General features: G+C 45.2%; 19 non-coding genes and 58 pseudogenes across 19 annotated transcripts; all 77 read left to right on the top strand.

The window, feature by feature from the left end:
* Positions 1 to 73: 73 nt before the first annotated feature.
* LOC142133349 (5S ribosomal RNA) lies at positions 74 to 192 on the top strand. Its single transcript, XR_012686743.1, has one exon. It is a non-coding gene; the product is annotated as a 5S ribosomal RNA (ribosomal RNA).
* An 84-nt stretch (positions 193 to 276) lies between these two features.
* On the top strand, positions 277 to 395 carry LOC142133284 (5S ribosomal RNA; annotated as a pseudogene).
* Positions 396 to 479: 84 nt separating this feature from the next.
* LOC142133396 (5S ribosomal RNA) lies at positions 480 to 598 on the top strand (annotated as a pseudogene).
* Positions 599 to 682: 84 nt separating this feature from the next.
* LOC142133294 (5S ribosomal RNA) lies at positions 683 to 801 on the top strand (annotated as a pseudogene).
* Positions 802 to 884: 83 nt separating this feature from the next.
* LOC142133353 (5S ribosomal RNA) lies at positions 885 to 1,003 on the top strand (annotated as a pseudogene).
* Positions 1,004 to 1,086: 83 nt separating this feature from the next.
* Positions 1,087 to 1,205, top strand: LOC142133332 (5S ribosomal RNA; annotated as a pseudogene).
* An 83-nt stretch (positions 1,206 to 1,288) lies between these two features.
* Positions 1,289 to 1,407, top strand: LOC142133277 (5S ribosomal RNA; annotated as a pseudogene).
* Positions 1,408 to 1,491: 84 nt separating this feature from the next.
* Positions 1,492 to 1,610, top strand: LOC142133363 (5S ribosomal RNA). Its single transcript, XR_012686749.1, has one exon. It is a non-coding gene; the product is annotated as a 5S ribosomal RNA (ribosomal RNA).
* Positions 1,611 to 1,694: 84 nt separating this feature from the next.
* On the top strand, positions 1,695 to 1,813 carry LOC142133395 (5S ribosomal RNA; annotated as a pseudogene).
* Positions 1,814 to 1,897: 84 nt separating this feature from the next.
* LOC142133372 (5S ribosomal RNA) lies at positions 1,898 to 2,016 on the top strand. The gene has a single exon (XR_012686757.1). It is a non-coding gene; the product is annotated as a 5S ribosomal RNA (ribosomal RNA).
* Positions 2,017 to 2,099: 83 nt separating this feature from the next.
* On the top strand, positions 2,100 to 2,218 carry LOC142133351 (5S ribosomal RNA; annotated as a pseudogene).
* Positions 2,219 to 2,301: 83 nt separating this feature from the next.
* On the top strand, positions 2,302 to 2,420 carry LOC142133331 (5S ribosomal RNA; annotated as a pseudogene).
* Positions 2,421 to 2,503: 83 nt separating this feature from the next.
* Positions 2,504 to 2,622, top strand: LOC142133362 (5S ribosomal RNA). The gene has a single exon (XR_012686748.1). It is a non-coding gene; the product is annotated as a 5S ribosomal RNA (ribosomal RNA).
* Positions 2,623 to 2,706: 84 nt separating this feature from the next.
* Positions 2,707 to 2,825, top strand: LOC142133374 (5S ribosomal RNA). Its single transcript, XR_012686759.1, has one exon. It is a non-coding gene; the product is annotated as a 5S ribosomal RNA (ribosomal RNA).
* Positions 2,826 to 2,909: 84 nt separating this feature from the next.
* Positions 2,910 to 3,028, top strand: LOC142133319 (5S ribosomal RNA; annotated as a pseudogene).
* An 83-nt stretch (positions 3,029 to 3,111) lies between these two features.
* Positions 3,112 to 3,230, top strand: LOC142133348 (5S ribosomal RNA; annotated as a pseudogene).
* Positions 3,231 to 3,313: 83 nt separating this feature from the next.
* Positions 3,314 to 3,432, top strand: LOC142133330 (5S ribosomal RNA; annotated as a pseudogene).
* Positions 3,433 to 3,516: 84 nt separating this feature from the next.
* LOC142133403 (5S ribosomal RNA) lies at positions 3,517 to 3,635 on the top strand (annotated as a pseudogene).
* An 84-nt stretch (positions 3,636 to 3,719) lies between these two features.
* On the top strand, positions 3,720 to 3,838 carry LOC142133386 (5S ribosomal RNA). The gene has a single exon (XR_012686770.1). It is a non-coding gene; the product is annotated as a 5S ribosomal RNA (ribosomal RNA).
* Positions 3,839 to 3,922: 84 nt separating this feature from the next.
* LOC142133282 (5S ribosomal RNA) lies at positions 3,923 to 4,041 on the top strand (annotated as a pseudogene).
* Positions 4,042 to 4,125: 84 nt separating this feature from the next.
* Positions 4,126 to 4,244, top strand: LOC142133343 (5S ribosomal RNA; annotated as a pseudogene).
* Positions 4,245 to 4,329: 85 nt separating this feature from the next.
* Positions 4,330 to 4,448, top strand: LOC142133321 (5S ribosomal RNA; annotated as a pseudogene).
* Positions 4,449 to 4,532: 84 nt separating this feature from the next.
* On the top strand, positions 4,533 to 4,651 carry LOC142133379 (5S ribosomal RNA). Its single transcript, XR_012686764.1, has one exon. It is a non-coding gene; the product is annotated as a 5S ribosomal RNA (ribosomal RNA).
* An 84-nt stretch (positions 4,652 to 4,735) lies between these two features.
* Positions 4,736 to 4,854, top strand: LOC142133315 (5S ribosomal RNA; annotated as a pseudogene).
* Positions 4,855 to 4,938: 84 nt separating this feature from the next.
* On the top strand, positions 4,939 to 5,057 carry LOC142133292 (5S ribosomal RNA; annotated as a pseudogene).
* An 84-nt stretch (positions 5,058 to 5,141) lies between these two features.
* LOC142133283 (5S ribosomal RNA) lies at positions 5,142 to 5,260 on the top strand (annotated as a pseudogene).
* Positions 5,261 to 5,344: 84 nt separating this feature from the next.
* Positions 5,345 to 5,463, top strand: LOC142133394 (5S ribosomal RNA; annotated as a pseudogene).
* An 84-nt stretch (positions 5,464 to 5,547) lies between these two features.
* On the top strand, positions 5,548 to 5,666 carry LOC142133371 (5S ribosomal RNA). Its single transcript, XR_012686756.1, has one exon. It is a non-coding gene; the product is annotated as a 5S ribosomal RNA (ribosomal RNA).
* An 83-nt stretch (positions 5,667 to 5,749) lies between these two features.
* LOC142133347 (5S ribosomal RNA) lies at positions 5,750 to 5,868 on the top strand (annotated as a pseudogene).
* Positions 5,869 to 5,951: 83 nt separating this feature from the next.
* Positions 5,952 to 6,070, top strand: LOC142133329 (5S ribosomal RNA; annotated as a pseudogene).
* An 83-nt stretch (positions 6,071 to 6,153) lies between these two features.
* LOC142133337 (5S ribosomal RNA) lies at positions 6,154 to 6,272 on the top strand. Its single transcript, XR_012686742.1, has one exon. It is a non-coding gene; the product is annotated as a 5S ribosomal RNA (ribosomal RNA).
* Positions 6,273 to 6,356: 84 nt separating this feature from the next.
* LOC142133299 (5S ribosomal RNA) lies at positions 6,357 to 6,475 on the top strand (annotated as a pseudogene).
* An 84-nt stretch (positions 6,476 to 6,559) lies between these two features.
* Positions 6,560 to 6,678, top strand: LOC142133393 (5S ribosomal RNA; annotated as a pseudogene).
* Positions 6,679 to 6,762: 84 nt separating this feature from the next.
* LOC142133293 (5S ribosomal RNA) lies at positions 6,763 to 6,881 on the top strand (annotated as a pseudogene).
* An 83-nt stretch (positions 6,882 to 6,964) lies between these two features.
* LOC142133356 (5S ribosomal RNA) lies at positions 6,965 to 7,083 on the top strand (annotated as a pseudogene).
* An 83-nt stretch (positions 7,084 to 7,166) lies between these two features.
* On the top strand, positions 7,167 to 7,285 carry LOC142133328 (5S ribosomal RNA; annotated as a pseudogene).
* Positions 7,286 to 7,369: 84 nt separating this feature from the next.
* On the top strand, positions 7,370 to 7,488 carry LOC142133383 (5S ribosomal RNA). The gene has a single exon (XR_012686767.1). It is a non-coding gene; the product is annotated as a 5S ribosomal RNA (ribosomal RNA).
* Positions 7,489 to 7,572: 84 nt separating this feature from the next.
* Positions 7,573 to 7,691, top strand: LOC142133365 (5S ribosomal RNA). Its single transcript, XR_012686751.1, has one exon. It is a non-coding gene; the product is annotated as a 5S ribosomal RNA (ribosomal RNA).
* An 84-nt stretch (positions 7,692 to 7,775) lies between these two features.
* Positions 7,776 to 7,894, top strand: LOC142133281 (5S ribosomal RNA; annotated as a pseudogene).
* An 84-nt stretch (positions 7,895 to 7,978) lies between these two features.
* LOC142133354 (5S ribosomal RNA) lies at positions 7,979 to 8,097 on the top strand (annotated as a pseudogene).
* Positions 8,098 to 8,182: 85 nt separating this feature from the next.
* On the top strand, positions 8,183 to 8,301 carry LOC142133306 (5S ribosomal RNA; annotated as a pseudogene).
* An 84-nt stretch (positions 8,302 to 8,385) lies between these two features.
* LOC142133340 (5S ribosomal RNA) lies at positions 8,386 to 8,504 on the top strand (annotated as a pseudogene).
* Positions 8,505 to 8,588: 84 nt separating this feature from the next.
* On the top strand, positions 8,589 to 8,707 carry LOC142133296 (5S ribosomal RNA; annotated as a pseudogene).
* Positions 8,708 to 8,791: 84 nt separating this feature from the next.
* LOC142133318 (5S ribosomal RNA) lies at positions 8,792 to 8,910 on the top strand (annotated as a pseudogene).
* Positions 8,911 to 8,994: 84 nt separating this feature from the next.
* LOC142133399 (5S ribosomal RNA) lies at positions 8,995 to 9,113 on the top strand (annotated as a pseudogene).
* An 84-nt stretch (positions 9,114 to 9,197) lies between these two features.
* Positions 9,198 to 9,316, top strand: LOC142133287 (5S ribosomal RNA; annotated as a pseudogene).
* An 84-nt stretch (positions 9,317 to 9,400) lies between these two features.
* LOC142133367 (5S ribosomal RNA) lies at positions 9,401 to 9,519 on the top strand. The gene has a single exon (XR_012686753.1). It is a non-coding gene; the product is annotated as a 5S ribosomal RNA (ribosomal RNA).
* An 84-nt stretch (positions 9,520 to 9,603) lies between these two features.
* On the top strand, positions 9,604 to 9,722 carry LOC142133304 (5S ribosomal RNA; annotated as a pseudogene).
* Positions 9,723 to 9,806: 84 nt separating this feature from the next.
* On the top strand, positions 9,807 to 9,925 carry LOC142133334 (5S ribosomal RNA; annotated as a pseudogene).
* An 84-nt stretch (positions 9,926 to 10,009) lies between these two features.
* LOC142133286 (5S ribosomal RNA) lies at positions 10,010 to 10,128 on the top strand (annotated as a pseudogene).
* An 84-nt stretch (positions 10,129 to 10,212) lies between these two features.
* Positions 10,213 to 10,331, top strand: LOC142133323 (5S ribosomal RNA; annotated as a pseudogene).
* An 84-nt stretch (positions 10,332 to 10,415) lies between these two features.
* Positions 10,416 to 10,534, top strand: LOC142133325 (5S ribosomal RNA). The gene has a single exon (XR_012686741.1). It is a non-coding gene; the product is annotated as a 5S ribosomal RNA (ribosomal RNA).
* Positions 10,535 to 10,618: 84 nt separating this feature from the next.
* Positions 10,619 to 10,737, top strand: LOC142133309 (5S ribosomal RNA; annotated as a pseudogene).
* Positions 10,738 to 11,025: 288 nt separating this feature from the next.
* Positions 11,026 to 11,144, top strand: LOC142133392 (5S ribosomal RNA; annotated as a pseudogene).
* An 84-nt stretch (positions 11,145 to 11,228) lies between these two features.
* LOC142133314 (5S ribosomal RNA) lies at positions 11,229 to 11,347 on the top strand (annotated as a pseudogene).
* Positions 11,348 to 11,432: 85 nt separating this feature from the next.
* LOC142133312 (5S ribosomal RNA) lies at positions 11,433 to 11,551 on the top strand. Its single transcript, XR_012686740.1, has one exon. It is a non-coding gene; the product is annotated as a 5S ribosomal RNA (ribosomal RNA).
* Positions 11,552 to 11,636: 85 nt separating this feature from the next.
* LOC142133333 (5S ribosomal RNA) lies at positions 11,637 to 11,755 on the top strand (annotated as a pseudogene).
* Positions 11,756 to 11,839: 84 nt separating this feature from the next.
* LOC142133285 (5S ribosomal RNA) lies at positions 11,840 to 11,958 on the top strand (annotated as a pseudogene).
* Positions 11,959 to 12,042: 84 nt separating this feature from the next.
* Positions 12,043 to 12,161, top strand: LOC142133322 (5S ribosomal RNA; annotated as a pseudogene).
* Positions 12,162 to 12,245: 84 nt separating this feature from the next.
* On the top strand, positions 12,246 to 12,364 carry LOC142133271 (5S ribosomal RNA; annotated as a pseudogene).
* Positions 12,365 to 12,448: 84 nt separating this feature from the next.
* On the top strand, positions 12,449 to 12,567 carry LOC142133308 (5S ribosomal RNA; annotated as a pseudogene).
* A 288-nt stretch (positions 12,568 to 12,855) lies between these two features.
* Positions 12,856 to 12,974, top strand: LOC142133390 (5S ribosomal RNA; annotated as a pseudogene).
* Positions 12,975 to 13,058: 84 nt separating this feature from the next.
* LOC142133327 (5S ribosomal RNA) lies at positions 13,059 to 13,177 on the top strand (annotated as a pseudogene).
* An 85-nt stretch (positions 13,178 to 13,262) lies between these two features.
* LOC142133300 (5S ribosomal RNA) lies at positions 13,263 to 13,381 on the top strand. Its single transcript, XR_012686739.1, has one exon. It is a non-coding gene; the product is annotated as a 5S ribosomal RNA (ribosomal RNA).
* Positions 13,382 to 13,466: 85 nt separating this feature from the next.
* Positions 13,467 to 13,585, top strand: LOC142133270 (5S ribosomal RNA). Its single transcript, XR_012686735.1, has one exon. It is a non-coding gene; the product is annotated as a 5S ribosomal RNA (ribosomal RNA).
* An 82-nt stretch (positions 13,586 to 13,667) lies between these two features.
* LOC142133375 (5S ribosomal RNA) lies at positions 13,668 to 13,786 on the top strand. Its single transcript, XR_012686760.1, has one exon. It is a non-coding gene; the product is annotated as a 5S ribosomal RNA (ribosomal RNA).
* Positions 13,787 to 13,870: 84 nt separating this feature from the next.
* LOC142133342 (5S ribosomal RNA) lies at positions 13,871 to 13,989 on the top strand (annotated as a pseudogene).
* An 84-nt stretch (positions 13,990 to 14,073) lies between these two features.
* LOC142133320 (5S ribosomal RNA) lies at positions 14,074 to 14,192 on the top strand (annotated as a pseudogene).
* An 83-nt stretch (positions 14,193 to 14,275) lies between these two features.
* On the top strand, positions 14,276 to 14,394 carry LOC142133303 (5S ribosomal RNA; annotated as a pseudogene).
* An 84-nt stretch (positions 14,395 to 14,478) lies between these two features.
* Positions 14,479 to 14,597, top strand: LOC142133384 (5S ribosomal RNA). The gene has a single exon (XR_012686768.1). It is a non-coding gene; the product is annotated as a 5S ribosomal RNA (ribosomal RNA).
* An 82-nt stretch (positions 14,598 to 14,679) lies between these two features.
* LOC142133273 (5S ribosomal RNA) lies at positions 14,680 to 14,798 on the top strand (annotated as a pseudogene).
* An 84-nt stretch (positions 14,799 to 14,882) lies between these two features.
* Positions 14,883 to 15,001, top strand: LOC142133341 (5S ribosomal RNA; annotated as a pseudogene).
* An 84-nt stretch (positions 15,002 to 15,085) lies between these two features.
* LOC142133310 (5S ribosomal RNA) lies at positions 15,086 to 15,204 on the top strand (annotated as a pseudogene).
* An 83-nt stretch (positions 15,205 to 15,287) lies between these two features.
* LOC142133301 (5S ribosomal RNA) lies at positions 15,288 to 15,406 on the top strand (annotated as a pseudogene).
* Positions 15,407 to 15,490: 84 nt separating this feature from the next.
* LOC142133279 (5S ribosomal RNA) lies at positions 15,491 to 15,609 on the top strand (annotated as a pseudogene).
* An 83-nt stretch (positions 15,610 to 15,692) lies between these two features.
* LOC142133382 (5S ribosomal RNA) lies at positions 15,693 to 15,811 on the top strand. Its single transcript, XR_012686766.1, has one exon. It is a non-coding gene; the product is annotated as a 5S ribosomal RNA (ribosomal RNA).
* An 83-nt stretch (positions 15,812 to 15,894) lies between these two features.
* Positions 15,895 to 16,013, top strand: LOC142133401 (5S ribosomal RNA; annotated as a pseudogene).
* Positions 16,014 to 16,037: the final 24 nt, after the last annotated feature.

Raw genomic sequence — 16,037 nt, 5'->3', positions numbered from 1 at the left:
TTTTCTCTTGTTCCGGCTTCCTGCGAAGCTGGTTTTGAGATGTATAAGACATGTAGGTCATTAGAAAACCAATACCTACAGCCACACCACCCTGAACAAGCCCAATCTCATTTGATCTTGGAAGCTAAGCAGGACCGGGCCTGGTTAGTACTTGGATGGGAGACCACCTGGGAATACCAGGTGCTGTAGGCCATTTTTTTTTATTTTCTCTTGTTCCGACTTCCTTCAATGCTGGTTTTGAGATGTATAAGAGATGTAGGTCATTATGAAACCAATACCTACAGCCACACCACCCTGAACAAGCCCAATCTCATCTGATCTTGGAAGCTAAGCAGTGCCTGGCCTGGTTAGTACTTGGATGGGAGACCACCTGGGAATACCAGGTGCTGTAGGCAATTCTTTTTTATTTTCTCTTGTTCCGACTTCCTTCAATGCTGGTTTTGAGATACATAAGAGATGTAGGTCATGAGGAAACCAACACCTACAGCCACACCACCCTGAACAAGCCCAATCTCATCTGATCTTGGAAGCTAAGCAGGGCCAGGCCTGGTTAGTACTTGGATGGTAGACCACCTGGGAATACCAGGTGCTGTAGGCAGTTTTTTTTTATTTTCTCTTGTTCCGGCTTCCTTCGAAGCTGGTTTTAAGATGTATAAGACATGTAGGTCATTAGAAAACCAATACCTACAGCCACACCACCCTGAACAAGCCCAATCTCATCTGATCTTGGAAGCTAAGCAGGACCAGGCCTGGTTAGTACTTGGATGGGAGACCACCTGGGAATACTAGGTGCTGTAGGCCATTTTTTTTTTTTTCTCTTGTTCCGGCTTCCTTCAATGCTGGTTTTGAGATGTATAAGAGATGTAGGTCATTAGGAAGCCAATACCTACAGACACACCACCCTGAATAAGCCTAATCTCGTCTGATCTTGAAAGCTAAGCAGGGCCGGGCCTGGTTAGTACTTGTATAGGAGACCAACTGGGAATACCAGATGCTGTATGATTGTTTTTTTTATTTTCTCTTGTTCCGGCTTCCTGCAAAGCTGGTTTTGAGATGTATAAGAGATGTAGGTCATTAAGAAACCAATACTATAACCACACCACCCTGAACAAGCCCAATCTCATCTGATCTTGGATGCTAAGTAGGGTCGGGCCTGGTTAGTACTTGGATGGGAGACCACCTATGAATACCAGGTGCTGTAGGCCTTTTTTTTTATTTTCTCTTGTTCCGGCTTCCTGCGAAGCTGGTTTTGAGATGTATAAGACATGTAGGTCATTAGAAAACCAATACCTACAGCCACACCACCCTGAACAAGCCCCATCTCATTTGATCTTGGAAGCTAAGCAGGACCGGGCCTGGTTAGTACTTGGATGGGAGACCACCTGGGAATACCAGGTGCTGTAGGCCATTTTTTTTTATTTTCTCTTGTTCCGACTTCCTTCAATGCTGGTTTTGAGATGTATAAGAGATGTAGGTCATTATGAAACCAATACCTACAGCCACACCACCCTGAACAAGCCCAATCTCATCTGATCTTGGAAGCTAAGCAGTGCCGGGCCTGGTTAGTACTTGGATGGGAGACCACCTGGGAATACCAGGTGCTGTAGGCAATTCTTTTTTATTTTCTCTTGTTCCGACTTCCTTCAATGCTGGTTTTGAGATGTATAAGAGATGTAGGTCATGAGGAAACCAACACCTACAGCCACACCACCCTGAACAAGCCCAATCTCATCTGATCTTGGAAGCTAAGCAGGGCCAGGCCTGGTTAGTACTTGGATGGTAGACCACCTGGGAATACCAGGTGCTGTAGGCAGTTTTTTTTTATTTTCTCTTGTTCCGGCTTCCTTCGAAGCTGGTTTTAAGATGTATAAGACATGTAGGTCATTAGAAAACCAATACCTACAGCCACACCACCCTGAACAAGCCCAATCTCATCTGATCTTGGAAGCTAAGCAGGACCGGGCCTGGTTAGTACTTGGATGGGAGACCACCTGGGAATACTAGGTGCTGTAGGCCATTTTTTTTTTTTTCTCTTGTTCCGGCTTCCTTCAATGCTGGTTTTGAGATGTATAAGAGATGTAGTTCATTAGGAAGCCAATACCTACAGACACACCACCCTGAATAAGCCTAATCTCGTCTGATCTTGAAAGCTAAGCAGGGCCGGGCCTGGTTAGTACTTGTATAGGAGACCAACTGGGAATACCAGATGCTGTATGATTGTTTTTTTTATTTTCTCTTGTTCCGGCTTCCTGCAAAGCTGGTTTTGAGATGTATAAGAGATGTAGGTCATTAAGAAACCAATACTATAACCACACCACCCTGAACAAGCCCAATCTCATCTGATCTTGGATGCTAAGTAGGGTCGGGCCTGGTTAGTACTTGGATGGGAGACCACCTATGAATACCAGGTGCTGTAGGCCTTTTTTTTTATTTTCTCTTGTTCCGGCTTCCTGCGAAGCTGGTTTTGAGATGTATAAGACATGTAGGTCATTAGAAAACCAATACCTACAGCCACACCACCCTGAACAAGCCCAATCTCATCTGATCTTGGAAGCTAAGCAGTGCCGGGCCTGGTTAGTACTTGGATGGGAGACCACCTGGGAATACCAGGTGCTGTAGGCAATTCTTTTTTATTTTCTCTTGTTCCGACTTCCTTCAATGCTGGTTTTGAGATGTATAAGAGATGTAGGTCATGAGGAAACCAACACCTACAGCCACACCACCCTGAACAAACCCAATCTCGTCTGATCTTGGAAGCTAAGCAGGGCCCGGCCTGGTTAGTACTTGGATGGGAGACCACCTGGGAATACCAGGTGCTGTAGGCAGTTTTTTTTTATTTTCTCTTGTTCCGGCTTCCTTCGAAGCTGGTTTTAAGATGTATAAGACATGTAGGTCATTAGAAAACCAATACCTACAGCCACACCACCCTGAACAAGCCCAATCTCATCTGATCTTAGAAACTAAGCAGGACCAGGCCTGGTTAGTACTTGGATGGGAGACCACCTGGGAATACTAGGTGCTGTAGGCCATTTTTTTTTTTTTCTCTTGTTCCGGCTTCCTTCAATGCTGGTTTTGAGATGTATAAGAGATGTAGGTCATTAGGAAGCCAATACCTACAGACACACCACCCTGAATAAGCCTAATCTCGTCTGATCTTGAAAGCTAAGCAGGGCCGGGCCTGGTTAGTACTTGGATAGGAGACCAACTGGGAATACCAGATGCTGTATGATTGTTTTTTTTATTTTCTCTTGTTCCGGCTTCCTGCAAAGCTGGTTTTGAGATGTATAAGAGATGTAGGTCATTAAGAAACCAATACTATAACCACACCACCCTGAACAAGCCCAATCTCATCTGATCTTGGATGCTAAGTAGGGTCGGGCCTGGTTAGTACTTGGATGGGAGACCACCTATGAATACCAGGTGCTGTAGGCCTTTTTTTTTTATTTTCTCTTGTTCCGGCTTCCTTCAATGCTGGTTTTGAGATGTATAAGAGATGTAGGTCATTAAGAAAACAATACATACAGCCACACCACCCTGAACAAGCCCAATCTCGTCTGATCTTGGAAGCTAAGCAGGGCTAGGCCTGGTTAGTACTTGGATGGGAGACCATCTGGGAATACCAGGTGCTGTAGGCCTTTTTTTTTCATTTTCCCTTGTTCCGGCTTCCTTCGAAGCTGGATTTGAGATGTATAAGAGATGTAGGTCATTAGGAAACCAATACCTACAGCCACACCACCCTGAACAAGCCCAATTTCGTCTGATCTTGGAAGCTAAGCAGGGCCAGGCCTGGTTAGTACTTGGATGGGAGACCACCTGGGAATACCAGGTGCTGTAGGCCATTTTTTTTTATTTTGTCTTGTTCCGGCTTCCTTCAATGCTGGTTTTGAGATGTATAAGAGATGTAGGTCATTAGGAAACCAACACATACAGCCACACCACCCTGAACAAGCCCAATCTCGTCTGATCTTGGAAGCTAAGCAGGGCTGGGACTGGTTAGTACTTGGATGGGAGACCACCTGGGAATACCAGGTGCTGTAGGCAATTTTTTTTTATTTTCTCTTGTTCCAACTTCCTTCAATGCTGGTTTTGAGATGTATAAGAGATGTAGGTCATTAGGAAATCAATATCTACAGCCACACCACCCTGAACAAGCCCAATCTCGTCTGATCTTCAAAGCTAAGCAGGGCCAGGCCTGGTTAGTAGTTGGATGGGAGACCACCTGGGAATACCAGGTGCTTTAGGCAATTTATTTTTTATTTTCTCTTGTTCCGGCTTCCTTCGAAGCTGGTTTTGAGATGTATAAGAGATGTAGGTCTTTAGGAAACCAATACCTACAGCCACAACACCCTGAACAAGCCCAATCTCATCTGATCTTGGAAGCTAAGAAGGGCCGGGCCTGGTTAGTACTTGGATGGGAGACGACCTGGGAATACCAGGTGCTGTAGGCAATTTTTTTTTATTTACTCTTGTTCCGACTTCCTTCAATGCTGGTTTTGAGATGTATAAGAGATGTAGGTCATTAGGAAACCAATACCTACAGCCACACCACCCTGAACAAGCCCAATCTCATCTGATCTTGGAAGCTAAGCAGGGCCCGGCCTGGTTAGTACTTGGATGGGAGACCACCTGGGAATACCAGGTGCTGTAGGCACTTTTTTTTTATTTTCTCTTGTTCCGGCTTCCTTCGAAGCTGGTTTTGAGATGTATCAGACATGTAGGTCTTTAGAAAACCAATACCTACAGCCACACCACCCTGAACAAGCCCAATCTCATTTGATCTTGGATGCTAAGTAGGGTCGGGCCTGGTTAGTTCTTGGATGGGAGACCACCTATGAATACCAGGTGCTGTAGGCCTTTTTTTTTTATTTTCTCTTGTTCCGGCTTCCTTCAATGCTGGTTTTGAGATGTATAAGAGATGTAGGTCATTAGGAAAACAATACATACAGCCACACCACCCTGAACAAGCCCAATCTCGTCTGATCTTGGAAGCTAAGCAGGGCTAGGCCAGGTTAGTACTTGTATGGGAGACCATCTGGGAATACCAGGTGCTGTAGGCCTTTTTTTTTTATTTTCTCTTTTTCCGGCTTCCTTCGAAGCTGGATTTGAGATGTATAAGAGATGTAGGTCATTAGGAAACCAATACCTACAGCCACACCACCCTGAACAAGCCCAATCTCATCTGATCTTGGAAGCTAAGCAGTGCCTGGCCTGGTTAGTACTTGGATGGGAGACCACCTGGGAATACCAGGTGCTGTAGGCAATTCTTTTTTATTTTCTCTTGTTCCGACTTCCTTCAATGCTGGTTTTGAGATACATAAGAGATGTAGGTCATGAGGAAACCAACACCTACAGCCACACCACCCTGAACAAGCCCAATCTCATCTGATCTTGGAAGCTAAGCAGGGCCAGGCCTGGTTAGTACTTGGATGGTAGACCACCTGGGAATACCAGGTGCTGTAGGCAGTTTTTTTTTATTTTCTCTTGTTCCGGCTTCCTTCGAAGCTGGTTTTAAGATGTATAAGACATGTAGGTCATTAGAAAACCAATACCTACAGCCACACCACCCTGAACAAGCCCAATCTCATCTGATCTTGGAAGCTAAGCAGGACCGGGCCTGGTTAGTACTTGGATGGGAGACCACCTGGGAATACTAGGTGCTGTAGGCCATTTTTTTTTTTTTCTCTTGTTCCGGCTTCCTTCAATGCTGGTTTTGAGATGTATAAGAGATGTAGGTCATTAGAAAGCCAATACCTACAGACACACCACCCTGAATAAGCCTAATCTCGTCTGATCTTGAAAGCTAAGCAGGGCCGGGCCTGGTTAGTACTTGGATAGGAGACCAACTGGGAATACCAGATGCTGTATGATTGTTTTTTTTATTTTCTCTTGTTCCGGCTTCCTGCAAAGCTGGTTTTGAGATGTATAAGAGATGTAGGTCATTAATAAACCAATACTATAACCACACCACCCTGAACAAGCCCAATCTCATCTGATCTTGGATGCTAAGTAGGGTCGGGCCTGGTTAGTACTTGGATGGGAGACCACCTATGAATACCAGGTGCTGTAGGCCTTTTTTTTTATTTTCTCTTGTTCCGGCTTCCTGCGAAGCTGGTTTTGAGATGTATAAGACATGTAGGTCATTAGAAAACCAATACCTACAGCCACACCACCCTGAACAAGCCCAATCTCATTTGATCTTGGAAGCTAAGCAGGACCGGGCCTGGTTAGTACTTGGATGGGAGACCACCTGGGAATACCAGGTGCTGTAGGCCATTTTTTTTTATTTTCTCTTGTTCCGACTTCCTTCAATGCTGGTTTTGAGATGTATAAGAGATGTAGGTCATTAGGAAACCAATACCTACAGCCACACCACCCTGAACAAGCCCAATTTCATCTGATCTTGGAAGCTAAGCAGTGCCGGGCCTAGTTAGTACTTGGATGGGAGACCACCTGGGAATACCAGGTGCTGTAGGCAATTCTTTTTTATTTTCTCTTGTTCCGACTTCCTTCAATGCTGGTTTTGAGATGTATAAGAGATGTAGGTCATGAGGAAACCAACACCTACAGCCACACCACCCTGAACAAGCCCAATCTCATCTGATCTTGGAAGCTAAGCAGGGCCAGGCCTGGTTAGTACTTGGATGGTAGACCACCTGGGAATACCAGGTGCTGTAGGCAGTTTTTTTTTATTTTCTCTTGTTCCGGCTTCCTTCGAAGCTGGTTTTAAGATGTATAAGACATGTAGGTCATTAGAAAACCAATACCTACAGCCACACCACCCTGAACAAGCCCAATCTCATCTGATCTTGGAAGCTAAGCAGGACCAGGCCTGGTTAGTACTTGGATGGGAGACCACCTGGGAATACTAGGTGCTGTAGGCCATTTTTTTTTTTTTCTCTTGTTCCGGCTTCCTTCAATGCTGGTTTTGAGATGTATAAGAGATGTAGGTCATTAGGAAGCCAATACCTACAGACACACCACCCTGAATAAGCCTAATCTCGTCTGATCTTGAAAGCTAAGCAGGGCCGGGCCTGGTTAGTACTTGGATAGGAGACCAACTGGGAATACCAGATGATGTATGATTGTTTTTTTTATTTTCTCTTGTTCCGGCTTCCTGCAAAGCTGGTTTTGAGATGTATAAGAGATGTAGGTCATTAAGAAATCTATACTATAACCACACCACCCTGAACAAGCCCAATCTCATCTGATCTTGGATGCTAAGTAGGGTCGGGCCTGGTTAGTACTTGGATGGGAGACCACCTATGAATACCAGGTGCTGTAGGCCTTTTTTTTTTATTTTCTCTTGTTCCGGCTTCCTTCAATGCTGGTTTTGAGATGTATAAGAGATGTAGGTCATTAGGAAAACAATACATACAGCCACACCACCCTGAAAAAGCCCAATCTCGTCTGATCTTGGAAGCTAAGCAGGGCTAGGCCTGGTTAGTACTTGGATGGGAGACCATCTGGGAATACCAGGTGCTGTAGGCCTTTTTTTTTCATTTTCCCTTGTTCCGGCTTCCTTCGAAGCTGGATTTGAGATGTATAAGAGATGTAGGTCATTAGGAAACCAATACCTACAGCCACACCACCCTGAACAAGCCCAATCTCGTCTGATCTTGGAAGCTAAGCAGGGCCAGGCCTGGTTAGTACTTGGATGGGAGACCACCTGGGAATACCAGGTGCTGTAGGCCATTTTTTTTTATTTTCTCTTGTTCCGGCTTCCTTCAATGCTGGTTTTGAGATGTATAAGAGATGTAGGTCATTAGGAAACCAATACATACAGCCACACCACCCTGAACAAGCCCAATCTCGTCTGATCTTGGAAGCTAAGCAGGGCTGGGACTGGTTAGTACTTGGATGGGAGACCACCTGGGAATACCAGGTGCTGTAGGCAATTTTTTTTTATTTTCTCTTGTTCCAACTTCCTTCAATGCTGGTTTTGAGATGTATAAGAGATGTAGGTCATTAGGAAATCAATATCTACAGCCACACCAGCCTGAACAAGCCCAATCTCGTCTGATCTTCAAAGCTAAGCAGGGCCAGGCCTGGTTAGTAGTTGGATGGGAGACCACCTGGGAATACCAGGTGCTTTAGGCAATTTTTTTTTTATTTTCTCTTGTTCCGGCTTCCTTCGAAGCTGGTTTTGAGATGTATAAGAGATGTAGGTCTTTAGGAAACCAATACCTACAGCCACACCACCCTGAACAAGCCCAATCTCATCTGATCTTGGAAGCTAAGAAGGGCCGGGCCTGGTTAGTACTTGCATGGGAGACGACCTGGGAATACCAGGTGCTGTAGGCCTTTTTTTTTTATTTTCTCTTTTTCCGGCTTCCTTCGAAGCTGGATTTGAGATGTATAAGAGATGTAGGTCATTAGGAAACCAATACCTACAGCCACACCACCCTGAACAAGCCCAATCTAGTCTGATCTTGGAAGCTAAGCAGGGCTCGGCCTGGTTAGTACTTGGATGGGAGACGACCTGGAAATACCAGGTGCTGTAGGCAGTTTTTTTTTATTTTCTCTTGTTCCGGCTTCCTTCGAAGCTGGTTTTGAGATGTATAAGACATGTAGGTCTTTAGAAAACCAATACCTACAGCCACACCACCCTGAACAAGCCCAATCTCATTTGATCTTGGAAGCTAAGCAGGACCAGACCTGGTTAGTACTTGGATGGGAGACCACCTGGGAATACCAGGTGCTGTAGGCCATTTTTTTTTATTTTCTCTTGTTCCGGCTTCCTTCAATGCTGGTTTTGAGATTTATAAGAGATGTAGGTCATTAGGAAACCAACACCTACTGCCACACCACCCTGAACAAGCCCAATCTCGTCTGATCTTGGAAGCTAAGCAGGGCCCAGCCTGGTTAGTACTTGGATGGGAGACCACCTGGGAATACCAGGTGCTGTAGGCAGTTTTTTTTTATTTTCTCTTGTTCCGGCTTCCTTCGAAGCTGGTTTTGAGATGTATAAGAGATGTAGGTCATTAGGAAACCAATACCTACAGCCACACCACCCTGAACAAGCCCAATCTCGTCTGATCTTGGAAGCTAAGCAGGGCCCGGCCTGGTTAGTACTTGGATGGGAGACCACCTGGGAATACCAGGTGCTGTAGGCACTTTTTTTTTATTTTCTCTTGTTCCGGCTTCCTTCGAAGCTGGTTTTGAGATGTATCAGACATGTAGGTCTTTAGAAAACCAATACCTACAGCCACACCACCCTGAACAAGCCCAATCTCATTTGATCTTGGATGCTAAGTAGGGTCGGGCCTGGTTAGTACTTGGATGGGAGACCACCTATGAATACCAGGTGCTGTAGGCCTTTTTTTTTTATTTTCTCTTGTTCCGGCTTCCTTCAATGCTGGTTTTGAGATGTATAAGAGATGTAGGTCATTAGGAAAACAACACATACAGCCACACCACCCTGAACAAGCCCAATCTCGTCTGATCTTGGAAGCTAAGCAGGGCTAGGCCTGGTTAGTACTTGGATGGGAGACCATCTGGGAATACCAGGTGCTGTATGCCTTTTTTTTTTATTTTCTCTTGTTCCGGCTTCCTTCGAAGCTGGTTTTGAGATGTATAAGAGATGTAGGTCTTTAGGAAACCAATACCTACAGCCACACCGCCCTGAACAAGCCCAATCTCATCTGATCTTGGAAGCTAAGAAGGGCCGGGCCTGATTAGTACTTGGATGGGAGACGACCTGGGAATACCAGGTGCTGTAGGCAATTTTTTTTTATTTACTCTTGTTCCGACTTCCTTCAATGCTGGTTTTGAGATGTATAAGAGATGTAGGTCATTTGGAAACCAATACCTACAGCCACACCACCCTGAACAAGCCCAATCTCGTCTGATCTTGGAAGCTAAGCAGTGCCCAGCCTGGTTAGTACTTGGATGGGAGACCACCTGGGAATACCAGGTGCTGTAGGCACTTTTTTTTTATTTTCTCTTGTTCCGGCTTCCTTCGAAGCTGGTTTTGAGATGTATTAGACATGTAGGTCTTTAGAAAACCAATACCTACAGCCACACCACCCTGAACAAGCCCAATCTCATTTGATCTTGGATGCTAAGTAGGGTCGGGCCTGGTTAGTACTTGGATGGGAGACCACCTATGAATACCAGGTGCTGTAGGCCTTTTTTTTTTATTTTCTCTTGTTCCGGCTTCCTTCAATGCTGGTTTTGAGATGTATAAGAGATGTAGGTCATTAGGAAAACAATACATACAGCCACACCACCCTGAACAAGCCAAATCTCGTCTGATTTTGGAAGCTAAGCAGGGCTAGGCCTGGTTAGTACTTGGATGGGAGACCATCTGGGAATACCAGGTGCTGTAGGCCTTTTTTTTTTATTTTCTCTTGTACCGGCTTCCTTCGAAGCTGGATTTGAGATGTATAAGAGATGTAGGTCATTAGGAAACCAATACCTACAGCCACACCACCCTGAACAAGCCCAATCTCATTTGATCTTGGAAGCTAAGCAGGACCGGGCCTGGTTAGTACTTGGATGGGAGACCACCTGGGAATACCAGGTGCTGTAGGCCATTTTTTTTTATTTTCTCTTGTTCCGGCTTCCTTCAATGCTGGTTTTGAGATGTATAAGAGATGTAGGTCATTAGGAAACCAATACATACAGCCACACCACCCTGAACAAGCCCAATCTCATTTGATCTTGGAAGCTAAGCATGACCGGGCCTGGTTAGTACTTGGATGGGAGACCACCTGGGAATACCAGGTGCTGTAGGCAATTTTATTTTATTTTCTCTTGTTCCGACTTCCTTCAATGCTGGTTTTGAGATGTATAAGAGATGTAGGTCATTAGGAAATCAATATCTACAGCCACACCACACTGAACAAGCCCAATCTCGTCTGATCTTCAAAGCTAAGCAGGGCCAGGCCTGGTTAGTAGTTGGATGGGAGACCACCTGGGAATAGCAGGTGCTTTAGGCAATTTTTTTTTTATTTTCTCTTGTTCCGGCTTCCTTCGAAGCTGGTTTTGAGATGTATAAGAGATGTAGGTCTTTAGGAAACCAATACCTACAGCCACACCACCCTGGACAAGCCCAATCTCATCTGATCTTGGAAGCTAAGAAGGGCCGGGCCTGGTTAGTACTTGGATGGGAGACCACCTTGGAATACCAGGTGCTGTAGGCAATTTTTTTTTATTTTCTCTTGTTCCGACTTCCTTCAATGCTGGTTTTGAGATGTATAAGAGATGTAGGTCATTAGGAAACCAATACCTACAGCCACACCACCCTGAACAAGCCCTATCTCGTCTGATCTTGGAAGCCAAGCAGGGCCCGGCCTGGTTAGTACTTGGATGGGAGACCACCTGGGAATACCAGGTGCTGTAGGCAGTTTTTTTTTTATTTTCTCTTGTTCCGGCTTCCTTCGAAGCTGGTTTTGAGATGTATAAGACATGTAGGTCTTTAGAAAACCAATACCTACAGCCACACCACCCTGAACAAGCCCAATCTCATTTGATCTTGGAAGCTAAGCAGGACCGGGCCTGGTTAGTACTTGGATGGGAGACCACCTGGGAATACCAGGTGCTGTAGGCCATTTTTTTTTTATTTTCTCTTGTTCCGGCTTCCTTCAATGCTGGTTTTGAGATGTATAAGAGATGTAGGTCATTAGGAAACCAATACCTACAGCCACACCACCCTGAACAAGCCCAATCTCGTCTGATCTTGGAAGCTAAGCAGTGCCCAGCCTGGTTAGTACTTGGATGGGAGACCACCTGGGAATACCAGGTGCTGTAGGCACTTTTTTTTTATTTTCTCTTGTTCCGGCTTCCTTCGAAGCTGGTTTTGAGATGTATTAGACATGTAGGTCTTTAGAAAACCAATACCTACAGCCACACCACCCTGAACAAGCCCAATCTCATTTGATCTTGGATGCTAAGTAGGGTCGGGCCTGGTTAGTACTTGGATGGGAGACCACCTATGAATACCAGGTGCTGTAGGCCTTTTTTTTTTATTTTCTCTTGTTCCGGCTTCCTTCAATGCTGGTTTTGAGATGTATAAGAGATGTAGGTCATTAGGAAAACAATACATACAGCCACACCACCCTGAACAAGCCAAATCTCGTCTGATTTTGGAAGCTAAGCAGGGCTAGGCCTGGTTAGTACTTGGATGGGAGACCATCTGGGAATACCAGGTGCTGTAGGCCTTTTTTTTTTATTTTCTCTTGTACCGGCTTCCTTCGAAGCTGGATTTGAGATGTATAAGAGATGTAGGTCATTAGGAAACCAATACCTACAGCCACACCACCCTGAACAAGCCCAATCTCATTTGATCTTGGAAGCTAAGCAGGACCAGGCCTGGTTAGTACTTGGATGGGAGACCACCTGGGAATACCAGGTGCTGTAGGCCATTTTTTTTTATTTTCTCTTGTTCCGGCTTCCTTCAATGCTGGTTTTGAGATGTATAAGAGATGTAGGTCATTAGGAAACCAATACATACAGCCACACCACCCTGAACAAGCCCAATCTCATTTGATCTTGGAAGCTAAGCATGACCGGGCCTGGTTAGTACTTGGATGGGAGACCACCTGGGAATACCAGGTGCTGTAGGCAATTTTTTTTTATTTTCTCTTGTTCCGACTTCCTTCAATGCTGGTTTTGAGATGTATAAGAGATGTAGGTCATTAGGAAATCAATATCTACAGCCACACCACACTGAACAAGCCCAATCTCGTCTGATCTTCAAAGCTAAGCAGGGCCAGGCCTGGTTAGTAGTTGGATGGGAGACCACCTGGGAATAGCAGGTGCTTTAGGCAATTTTTTTTTTATTTTCTCTTGTTCCGGCTTCCTTCGAAGCTGGTTTTGAGATGTATAAGAGATGTAGGTCTTTAGGAAACCAATACCTACAGCCACACCACCCTGGACAAGCCCAATCTCATCTGATCTTGGAAGCTAAGAAGGGCCGGGCCTGGTTAGTACTTGGATGGGAGACCACCTTGGAATACCAGGTGCTGTAGGCAATTTTTTTTTATTTTCTCTTGTTCCGACTTCCTTCAATGCTGGTTTTGAGATGTATAAGAGATGTAGGTCATTAGGAAACCAATACCTACAGCCACACCACCCTGAACAAGCCCTATCTCGTCTGATCTTGGAAGCTAAGCAGGGCCCGGCCTGGTTAGTACTTGGATGGGAGACCACCTGGGAATACCAGGTGCTGTATTCAGTTTTTTTTTTATTTTCTCTTGTTCCGGCTTCCTTCGAAGCTGGTTTTGAGATGTATAAGACATGTAGGTCTTTAGAAAACCAATACCTACAGCCACACCACCCTGAACAAGCCCAATCTCATTTGATCTTGGAAGCTAAGCAGGACCGGGCCTGGTTAGTACTTGGATGGGAGACCACCTGGGAATACCAGGTGCTGTAGGCCATTTTTTTTTTATTTTCTCTTGTTCCGGCTTCCTTCAATGCTGGTTTTGAGATGTATAAGAGATGTAGGTCATTAGGAAGCCAATACCTACAGCCACACCACCCTGAACAAGCCCAATCTCATCTGATCTTGGAAGCTAAGCAGGGCCGGGCCTGGTTAGTACTTGGATGGGAGACCACCTGGGAATACCAGGTGCTGTAGGCCTTTTATTTTATTTTTTCTTGTTCCGGCTTCCTTCAATGCTGGTTTTCAGATGTATAAGAGATGTAGGTCAGTAGGAAACCATACCTACAGCCACACCACCCTGAACAAGCCCAATCTCATCTGATCTTGGAAGCTAAGAAGGGCTGGGCCTGGTTAATACTTGGATGGGAGACCACCTGGGAATACCAGGTGCTGTAGGCCTTTTTTTTTTAATTTTCTCTTGTTCCGTCTTCCTTCAATGCTGGTTTTGAGATATATAAGAGATGTAGGTCATTAGGAAACCAATACTATAACCACACGACCCTGAACAAGCCCAATCTCATCTGATCTTGGATGCTAAGTAGGGTCGGGCCTGGTTAGTACTTGGATGGGAGACCACCTATGAATACCAGGTGCTGTAGGCCTTTTTTTTTTATTTTCTCTTGTTCCGGCTTCCTTCAATGCTGGTTTTGAGATGTATAAGACATGTAGGTCATTAGTAAAACAATACATACAGCCACACCACCCTGTACAAGCCCAATCTCGTCTAATCTTGGAAGCTAAGCAGGGCCGGGCCTGGTTAGCACTTGGATGGGAGACCACCTGGGAATACCAGGTGCTGTAGGCCTTATTTTTTTATTTTCTCTTGTTCCGGCTTCCTTCGAAGCTGGATTTGAGATGTATAAGAGATGTAGGTCTTTATGAAACCAATGCTATAACCACACCACCCTGAACAAGCCCAATCTCATCTGATCTTGGAAGCTAAGCAGGACCGGGCCTGGTTAGTACTTGGATGGGAGACCACCTGGGAATACCAGGTGCTGTAGGCCATTTTTTTTTATTTTCTCTTGTTCCGGCTTCCTTCAATGCTGGTTTTGAGATGTATAAGAGATGTAGGTCATTATGAAACCAATACATACAGCCACACCACCCTGAACAAGCCCAATCTCAGCTGATCTTGGAAGCTAAGCAGGGCCGGGCCTGGTTAGTACTTGGATGGGAGACCACCTGGGAATACCAGGTGCTGTAGGCCTTTTATTTTATTTTTTCTTGTTCCGGCTTCCTTCAATGCTGGTTTTCAGATGTATAAGAGATGTAGGTCAGTAGGAAACCATACCTACAGCCACACCACCCTGAACAAGCCCAATCTCATCTGATCTTGGAAGCTAAGAAGGGCTGGGCCTGGTTAATACTTGGATGGGAGACCACCTAGGAATACCAGGTGCTGTAGGCCTTTTTTTTTTAATTTTCTCTTGTTCCGTCTTCCTTCAATGCTGGTTTTGAGATGTATAAGAGATGTAGGTCATTAGGAAACCAATACTATAACCACACGACCCTGAACAAGCCCAATCTCATCTGATCTTGGATGCTAAGTAGGGTCGGGCCTGGTTAGTACTTGGATGGGAGACCACCTATGAATACCAGGTGCTGTAGGCCTTTTTTTTTTATTTTCTCTTGTTCCGGCTTCCTTCAATGCTGGTTTTGAGATGTATAAGACATGTAGGTCATTAGCAAAACAATGCATACAGCCACACCACCCTGTACAAGCCCAATCTCGTCTAATCTTGGAAGCTAAGCAGGGCCGGGCCTGGTTAGCACTTGGATGGGAGACCACCTGGGAATACCAGGTGCTGTAGGCCTTATTTTTTTATTTTCTCTTGTTCCGGCTTCCTTCGAAGCTGGATTTGAGATGTATAAGAGATGTAGGTCTTTATGAAACCAATGCTATAACCACACCACCCTGAACAAGCCCAATCTCATCTGATCTTGGAAGCTAAGCAGGACCGGGCCTGGTTAGTACTTGGATGGGAGACCACCTGGGAATACCAGGTGCTGTAGGCCATTTTTTTTTATTTTCTCTTGTTCCGGCTTCCTTCAATGCTGGTTTTGAGATGTATAAGAGATGTAGGTCATTATGAAACCAATACATACAGCCACACCACCCTGAACAAGCCCAATCTCGTCTGATCTTGGAAGCTAAGCAGGGCCGGGCCTGGTTAGCACTTGGATGGGAGACCACCTGGGAATACCAGGTGCTGTAGGCCTTATTTTTTTATTTTCTCTTGTTCCGGCTTCCTTCGAAGCTGGATTTGAGATGTATAAGAGATGTAGGTCTTTAGGAAACCAATGCTATAGCCACACCCCCCTGAACAAGCCCAATCTCATCTGATCTTGGAAGCTAAGCAGGGCCGGGCCTGGTTAGTACTCGGATGGGAGACCACCTGGGAATACCAGGTGCTGTAGGCCTTTTTTTTTATTTTCTCTTGTTCCGGCTTCCTACAATGCTGGTTTTAAGATGTATAAGAGATGTAGGTCAGTAAGAAACCAATACCTACAGCCACACCACCCTGAACAAGCCCAATCTCATCTGATCTTGGAAGCTAAGAAGGGCTGGGCCTGGTTAGTACTTTGATGGGAGACCACCTGGGAATACCAGATGCTGTAGGCCTTTCATTTTTATTTTCTCTTGTTC

This window comes from Mixophyes fleayi, unplaced genomic scaffold (assembly GCF_038048845.1).
Source record: "Mixophyes fleayi isolate aMixFle1 unplaced genomic scaffold, aMixFle1.hap1 Scaffold_3771, whole genome shotgun sequence".
NCBI classification, from domain to species: domain Eukaryota; kingdom Metazoa; phylum Chordata; class Amphibia; order Anura; family Limnodynastidae; genus Mixophyes; species Mixophyes fleayi.
The sequence above is the reverse complement of the archived record's forward strand: the minus strand, read 5'-3'. Positions and strand labels throughout refer to the sequence as shown.